Source organism: Pinus tabuliformis, chromosome 8 (genome assembly GCF_031772625.1).
Source record: "Pinus tabuliformis cultivar Carrire ecotype Pingquan chromosome 8, CPIR1, whole genome shotgun sequence".
NCBI classification, from domain to species: domain Eukaryota; kingdom Viridiplantae; phylum Streptophyta; class Pinopsida; order Pinales; family Pinaceae; genus Pinus; species Pinus tabuliformis.
This window is the reverse complement of record NC_142294.1, coordinates 1,249,448,012-1,249,456,524: the sequence shown is the minus strand read 5'-3', so window position 1 is coordinate 1,249,456,524 and position 8,513 is coordinate 1,249,448,012. Positions and strand designations below refer to the sequence as shown.

At 33.1% G+C, this 8,513-nt stretch overlaps 1 pseudogene; it reads left to right on the top strand.

The window, feature by feature from the left end:
* The first annotated feature begins 3,372 nt into the window (after positions 1–3,372).
* LOC149239908 (polyamine oxidase 1 pseudogene) lies at positions 3,373–3,789 on the top strand (annotated as a pseudogene).
* Positions 3,790–8,513: the final 4,724 nt, after the last annotated feature.

Sequence of the window (8,513 nt, the reverse complement as noted above, 5' to 3'; positions counted from 1 at the left end):
TTTGAGCTCCACCTTTTATACCTATGAATATTAAAACCCTTTACCCCTTATTATATTCTGAATATATTGTGTCATTTTTCCTGAATATACATCCCCCAATATGAACCCACATGGTATGGTATTTCTCCCCGAGAGATGCCACCATTGGCAAAGTTAAGAGATGCTCAAAGGATCGATGAAATGCATATTGACTTACAAATAATAGATTAAATATCAAATAATTAAACTTCATGTTGAATATAATTACTCCCCTAACAGGCTAGGTTATTCGAAGTTCTACATTCATAAATCCTTTTATTGAATATATTCAAAGTCCAAAACAACCATGTAATCAAATCAAGAATCTATTTTCCTCACGACAAGAAACCATAGTTTTTTCAACAGATTGTAAGGCTTAATCCTACTGTTAATAAAATACTCTCCTAGTAAATGTAAGTCTTTTTGCTAGTATCCATCGTAGCACATTGGAAGGACATGTGGAAAAGGGATATCTTTGGGACATTTTTTAGGAAAGTAGACATGTAATCGAACCCCAGACAAGAAACAGACCCTATGCGATTTTAATTATACCAACATTATATCTCTTATAGGGACATGGACCCAAAAATTAAATATATAAAACTCCAAATATCAAAGAGGAAATGAACTAATACATATCACATCATTCAAAAACAACTGAGTAGATGAGAATCAAAATCTACTTATTTATATCTAGAGTGAAATTAGACACAACTTTCACCAATTAACCCTAGTTTTTTGAACATTTTGTAAGGCTTAATCCTATGGTTAACGAAATCTTTTCTCCTGGTAATTGTAATTCTTTTAGCTAGTATACATCGTAGCACATTGGAGGGACGTGTGGAAGAGAGATATGTGTGGGATAAGCTATATTCCTTCACTTCCACACCTCTGCATACATTACCTCTCTCCACATGGAAACCTTTTGCAAAGCAAATTGGTAAATATTTACAAATTAGTTAAGGCTTAACTAAGGCTTGAAAATCATTCAAGTGCTTAATAACATTTACTCTAAAGCATCATGTAGTGGTTACTAGTTGCAAATAAATCAAGAAGGCCTTCACAACTAGCATTCATCCTAGCAAATTACAAAATATGTAGAGGAACCTCTACTTTCCCACTCCCTATCCTAGCTTAATTTTTTTTCATTTTATATTTTTACGGACTCAGTTGTGTGATATAAAAGATGTATGGAGTTGGGAATCTATGTCAAATGAAGGATATGCAAAAGAGGGTATATGTGTGGGAGAATAGGGGTATGTGTAGACATGGAATTATTTTGTCTTTAATCATCAACTTAGTATCCAGTATTAAATGTTGTGTTTTTTAATGTGTTTGAGAAATAAGTTTTGTATGGGAGAATGGGTTGTCACATAAACTCATTCAACTTGCGAGAATGAATATTATAACATACTAAAAAATTAATCAAGGATCAGTACTTCCAAACAAATAAAGAAGATATTTTCATGAGGACAAGACATGAATCTTATAATTTTCGACATTTTTTTGGTGAATCGACATGCAACTAAACCCCAGACAAGATGTAGACCTTACACTATTTTAATCATACCAGCATAATATCTATTATACGAACGTTGGAACCTATTGCACCTACAAAAGGTGTGGAAGTGTGGATGGCTATTTTTCATTATTTCTCATTCTACACACATCCGCACTTCCCACACATTCCCCACTTCACACCCTTCTTTTGCGTGCCTCCAACACATGTACCATTGATCAGATAATTTCCATGAAATCTTTGTAATCAAAGCAGATTGTTGAAAGAATTGAGTAAGAAAGCATGTGAGAAAGAACAAGTGTGTGGACTAGTACCTGTGTGAAAGAAGTCATCTACAAGATAGAGATGTATAGAAGAAATGTGTGGAGATGAAAATAATGACATACTACCGAAACAAAGTGTTCTCCAAAAATAAAAAAACACGAATGTCATATTGCCTTAATCGAATTAACATATTATATTGATAACTATCAAAAGAAAAATACCTTTTTACCCTTTTATCAAACTCTATATTAAAATAACTCTCCAACCCTTTATATACCTCTATATTAAAATACCTCTCTAACCGTTTATTACCAAATAATGTATTTATCAACTTTTAAGGGATTTTATTTTAAAGGATTTAAAATCCCCGTATCACTATGGATTTTTTTGGGACCATTTATGTGAAAAGACATATTCATAGATGTTTGAGTTACCGTGTATTTATGATAACTTTTGAATACAATGTGGTCTCTCATAGAGATTGTTGGAACTTTTATATGACGGTTACTATGTTGTGAGTTAGGATAAACTTTTATGGGTCCAAAGATAATATGAAAATTTTAAAAATCACATAGTGAGGAAATTAATAATTTTTTTTCTCAATAATCAATTTTAAATTTAATTTTGAGCTTTAATGATGAAAGAGGTAAGTGTCAAAGTTTATCATTAACATTGGTACTGGATATTAATAACCCAAATACACATTCAATGCACAATCAAAATGTGTTTTAATTATCAACAAAGTAAATGTCAATGTTAATCATTAACTTTGCTACTGAATCTTAATAACTCAAACACAGGATCAAAATATGTTTAAAGTTATAAAACATATCATTAATGCAACTTTCACCTATTAACGGAAACGATATTTACTAATGACAACCCACTATTATAGATATCTCATGTCAATGGAAGCACAAACAATATTCTTTGAATTTCGGCATATAGTTTTGGGTGGACGAGTCCCCTTACGCCCTCTGGCTGTGTGAGTGATGTTGTCTAACATCACGTATAATAATTACGCCGTAAGGCGTTCCCCTCTGAAATCAACTCCCCAAGTTGCCTCTCTGTCTTAATCCTAACCGTCAGATCTATTGTTAGACGATTAAACAATGTTCAGCCGTTCAATTTTTTAAAAAACCTTTTAATGTAAAATTATTTAATGAAAATTAATTAATCAGCCGCCTGTTACCCTAACCAACACGTCCGCCCCGGATATCAACCGTTCGCTGCAGAGGAGGGTATTATTTGCTGTAGGAGGGAATTCTCAATGTGATCGTAGAAACAGTCATTTAACTTAAAATTTAATCTAATTGAAGGCTGTACATTTATGCTAGCGGTGTTCGAGTTCCTGGATCTGTTGCAGCAACTTCATATAAATTCGCAGTGGATTCTGCTAATCGTGCATTGGCCATTGAAGCTGCTTCTACCATGGCGGATGGGAGGGCAGTGGCTAATTCCGTTTGTCCATTCAAAGACTTAAAAGCTGAGGAATTGTAAGTATTCCAAACCCTATTTGGGAATTGATAAATTTTGATTAAATTCTCATTTTTGAAATGCTTCAACTTTCCATCAACGCCATTGGAACTGGCCATAGATTATATGTTGCACGATTTTGAGATGGCAGGTAGGCTTTTCATAATCCTTATTGTGTAACTCACATATACATTACAATCGTTACATATTACTGATTGCTAACTACTAATATGAATACAGAAGTGGAGCCAATCCCGACATTCACTGAATTTGGAGAACGGGAATTCATGGTTGCTGATGATCGAGGCTACGAATTTGTTGTTCATAAATTGGCCGAAGAATTTCTCAAATATTCTAACAGCGGGCATGTGATAGATGACCGACTAAAATTGAACAAGGTAAAAGCTGTACCTTGCGTAATGAACAGACAGATCTTTACAATACAATTTAAAGTTCCGCTCTCTTTAAAATACAATTTAAAGAAAATTCTTTTGAGCGGTCTGGTTCTCTAAAGAAGAAGTTTTGCTTAGCCATCCATTGATTAGATTTATATAAAATTGGTGCAGTGACCAGATTGTAGACGTGTCAATTGAAGTTAGGCCTTCATGCCGCCTTGTTGTCGGTCACGAGCTTGCAGCGCCTCCTTACGTATTGGAGCCCACAATAACAATTAGAAAATTGTACGAAAGACAGACAAGACCGTGATTGGCCACTTTTGAAATTCAAATTGGCCACACTTTAGCAACGTGAATAAGTTTTTTTATATGAAAACACAATAAAGAATAATTTAAGAACTAAATATAGCATATTTGGGTGTGGGTCAAAGGGTAGGAAGTCGCTTGCAGCATTTGAGTTTATTAGTAGGCGTGGAGAAAGCAGACATTTCAGATGTGGAAAACATAGAGTATTTCGCCCAAATATTAGATAAACTTTAATGTGAGATGATTGGAGATGTATTGGAGTTTAAATTCTTCTGATGGTTTATATTAACTTGGTTTAGTTGATGGAAAAACAATTGAAGAACTAATTCCAATGCTATTAATTTTTTTTCCCTGTTGTATAAGCAATACCTATGTAATGATCTCTATCTTGAGATTATAGCTATTTTTTTGCTCAATGTACTTGTCAATGGAGAATCAAAATAAGACCTATGTAATGATCTCTATCTTGAGATTATAGCTATTTTTTTGCTCATTGTACTTGTCAATGGAGAATCAAAATAAGATATCCAATTCTTTTATGGAATCTACATGACTCAACAAGGTAAGTCACATTTTAGGAAGCTCTCATTAGTTAATTTACTCGTGATACAAAGAAAGAGGTATAGACCGAACAAAAAGAAGTGCACAAAACCCAATTTGAGTCCATGAAAGCAAGCACCCAAACCTGTCTAGAAAATATGCGAAATCAACCCATTATGTACTCTTATTTTCCTTTGTGCCATGTAGATGTTATCATTACTAGATGAGATTTTCTCACATAATTAGCCAATTTCTCATCCACCCATTGCAGATGTAGGAGACCCTATTAATATGGTTGATTTATAAATGTATATGGATAATATAGGTTAAATTTTGGTTATTTCATGCAAATTTTATTCATGTCTTTCATTAAAATTATATATGGTAAGGGAAAGAATGTTATCAGTGGCCCTCAACCCTTTCCAAAGCATCAGCTTAATTGATCTTGTATCTCAACATATCCATGCTATTTTACGAGCGTGTCGTTTCAATCCATGTCTAGGTCCTCCCATCGGAATTATCAATTGATTGTTGTATCTTGGCGTTTGGGAAAGCCTTTAAAAGTTTGGGAAAATTTAATCTCCGTTGGTTGATCACGAGCACTTCTTTATGATTTTCTGTGTTTTTAGTTAATGTATTCATTGTCTACTGGTTAATGTTTCGGTCCTTTTTTATTTTATGTGTCATCCGTTAATGTGTCTGCAAGTTGGACAACCACAGCTAACCAAGTGGCCAAGATCGAGCCTCTGGTGGAAGATCGAGCAGGTGGCCAAGATTGAGCAGGCTGAGAAATGGCTTCCCGTGCGACCGGAGCGCTATGAAATGAGACGCCGATGAGTTATTGGATTAGCGGAGACGACGAGATAGATGATAAGAAGAGAAGGGTAGTGAAGATTTTGAAAGAGGCCATGTATAACCCTCAGCACTTGGTACAACTATGAAGATTGGCACAAATATTCCCCTCATCCCCATAGGATGCTTCCCCATCTCACAAAGCATACATTTGTTATACATTTTTATTGGTATTTATAGGTATTTGAAAATGACACCTTTAACAAATGAATGCATGTCTAACGCTTCCAGTTGTTCTCTTATATGCAGCCACGATCCACAATCCAGGCCACTGCAAAGCTCCAATAGAATACAACGCAGTTGGTCCTTCTCTGCCAGTGAGGCGGCAAAGTTGTTTAAGATCTTCCATTACACTATTATTCTAATTTTGTCTAGATTCTTTGTCCTTCTCTGCCATTGAGGCGGCAAAGTTGTTTAAGATCTTCCATTACACTATTATTCTAATTTTGTCTAGATTCCTTGTCTAATGCATTGGAACCGAGATCGTCCCTCGCACATTGTGCTTGTCTTGTACACTCAGTGTATTTTTCATTTTATATATGTACTAGCATACCGAAAGGAAACCCCGAAGTGAATGATAATAATAATGATATGTTGTTTAAAGATGAGATCTTTTTTAATTGGTTTTTGAGTAAGTAATGGAAGATTTATCGAATAAGGTCCATGAATATTGTAATTATATGATATTTCATATGGTTAAGCACATTTTTACATATTTTAGATAATGTGAAGATAAGGGTGTTTTGAGTTAGTCGAATGTTATGAGTAGTTGGTGGTACAAATGTTTAATATTTCTAAATTTTAGATTATTATAAGGTCCTTACTAAATAGGACATGAGAATAGATGTATTTTCTCTAACCGATTCTACCAATTTCAAAGTTAATGCTTAGAAAAACAAACACCCTCTTGTGTGCTTCAACTCTCTATACCTATGACGGAAGGTGATGTTGAAGGAGTGTAGAAGGAAGGTTTTGGGTTCATTAGAAAAACAAATTATGTAAGGTCATTGGGAGTCAAGGAACGATGTGTTCTTAGTTGTGGGGGAATATATTGCAGTCAACTAAATTCTTGACCTTTCAAGATGCACTTTGGTACGAAATTTTACTGGCAAGAGGATAGTGATAGACAAATCCTTGACCTTTCAAGATGCACTTTAGTACCAAATTTTATTGGCAAGAGGATAGTGATGGACTACATTCTGAGAGAGAGTAAGTAGAGTCGGGGTTCATGTTTAGGCTATTTTGTATCTTAGAGCAACTCAATGTAACCACACTAATCATTTTCAATCCTTTTCCCTCCACCCTAATTACTTTGTCCCCTTTCCATCCACCATAATTTAAAACATTATTATGGATAGAGATTGGTATTTTAGTGGAACATCATATTCTTTAATTTCTTATTGCTTTAGAATTATGACATATATTTATGATTTAATAAGGTGATAAATTGAGTAACTTATTTTATAAAAAAAAGTTATAACAACATTGGATTTAATGAAATTTATATTACTCACATGGGGAATCTGATCATTTTACATTTTTATTTTCTTTATGGAAATTTGGTGATACAAATCCAAGTCAACTTGCCTTTTTTCTTTATTTAAAATGCATTTTCGAACATAAATGCATTCAAAGCACTAAATCTAAATGCATTTTCGAACATAAATGCATTCAAAGCACTAAATCTATACATAGGTAAAAACATTTTTATTTTTTTATGGAAATTTGGTGATACAAATCCAAGTCAACTTGCCTTTTTTCTTTATTTAAAATGCATTTTCGAACATAAATGCATTCAAAGCACTAAATCTATACATAGTTAAAAACTCAAGTAGACCATTTCAACAATTTTTGGCTAACTCATTAGAGAATATGCCAAATAAAATGTAAAGCGTTTAAATTACACTATATTTGTTTCAATAAATATAGCAAAAATTGCTACTCTTAAAATAGAAATAGCAATTAGAGTGTTATTACCAATACCAAATGTTTGAGGAGCAACCTTCGGGGGAATTAAACTATCCCAAGGGACATCCAAGCATGGACTACCTTCACACAATCTACCATTTTATTCTATTCTACATTAAATCTTTTCATCCTATGTATCTTTTGTTTGTTTGTTTGTTAGGTAGTGTGAGTGTTGAGATGAATGACATGCCTAACATGTGGCTTGAGTAACTGCGACCTATGGTCATCTAAGCCATCAAATCCACCCAAGGATCACACTCAGCCTGGGCCACGCTAGCCCTTAGCATGACTATATTTCTTCTTATGGGGTTTCAATTTGGTTACCTTTCCACCAAATAGTTCCTTAACAGAACACCCTACCACTTTTTATTTTACACCCCATGGGCTTTCATCTTATCTATCTTATTTATTCATTTACAAACCATAGTTTTCATTTTCTCATTCAATCCTAAGTATGCCTATAAATCCATCTCCACTATATATATATATATATATATATATATATATATATATATAGAGAGAGAGAGAGAGAGAGAGAGAGAGAGAGAGAGAGAGAGAGAGAGAGAGAGAGAGAGAGAGAGAGAGAGAGAGAGAGAGAGAGGATCCATTTTATTTCATTTTACATTAAATATTTCCATCCTATATATCTATCTTTCTTTTTTTACAATCCTTCCACATAGAGCTTTAATTAATTTTATTTTAAATTATAGATAATACCATCTAGAAGGACCAAAATCTCTTCATTTATGTGTATATATATATAAAGAGAATTCGTCTCAACCTCTAACCTATAAACCATCTTAAAGGACCAAATCTCTTGAGTTGTGTGTGTGTGTGTATATATATATAAACCCCTTATTAAGGAAGGAAGTAATTACAAATATCTTTTATTTTGACCAAACATCAATAAATTGTTTTAACCATAACTTTTTTGTAAATTGTTTTATATAATACATACATAATTGACATTTAAATATTTTAATTAATATGACTTTTGAAATATTTTGTTTATAACCCACATTATTCACATTAAAATGTTTATTATTTCTCTCCATTATCTTTTTTAATTAATATTCTTTTGAATATTACATTATAAATCTCCTCTCTCTAATACTAAGAAATTGAAATATCAATGGAATAAAAATTATTTTATATATATATATATATAGAAATAT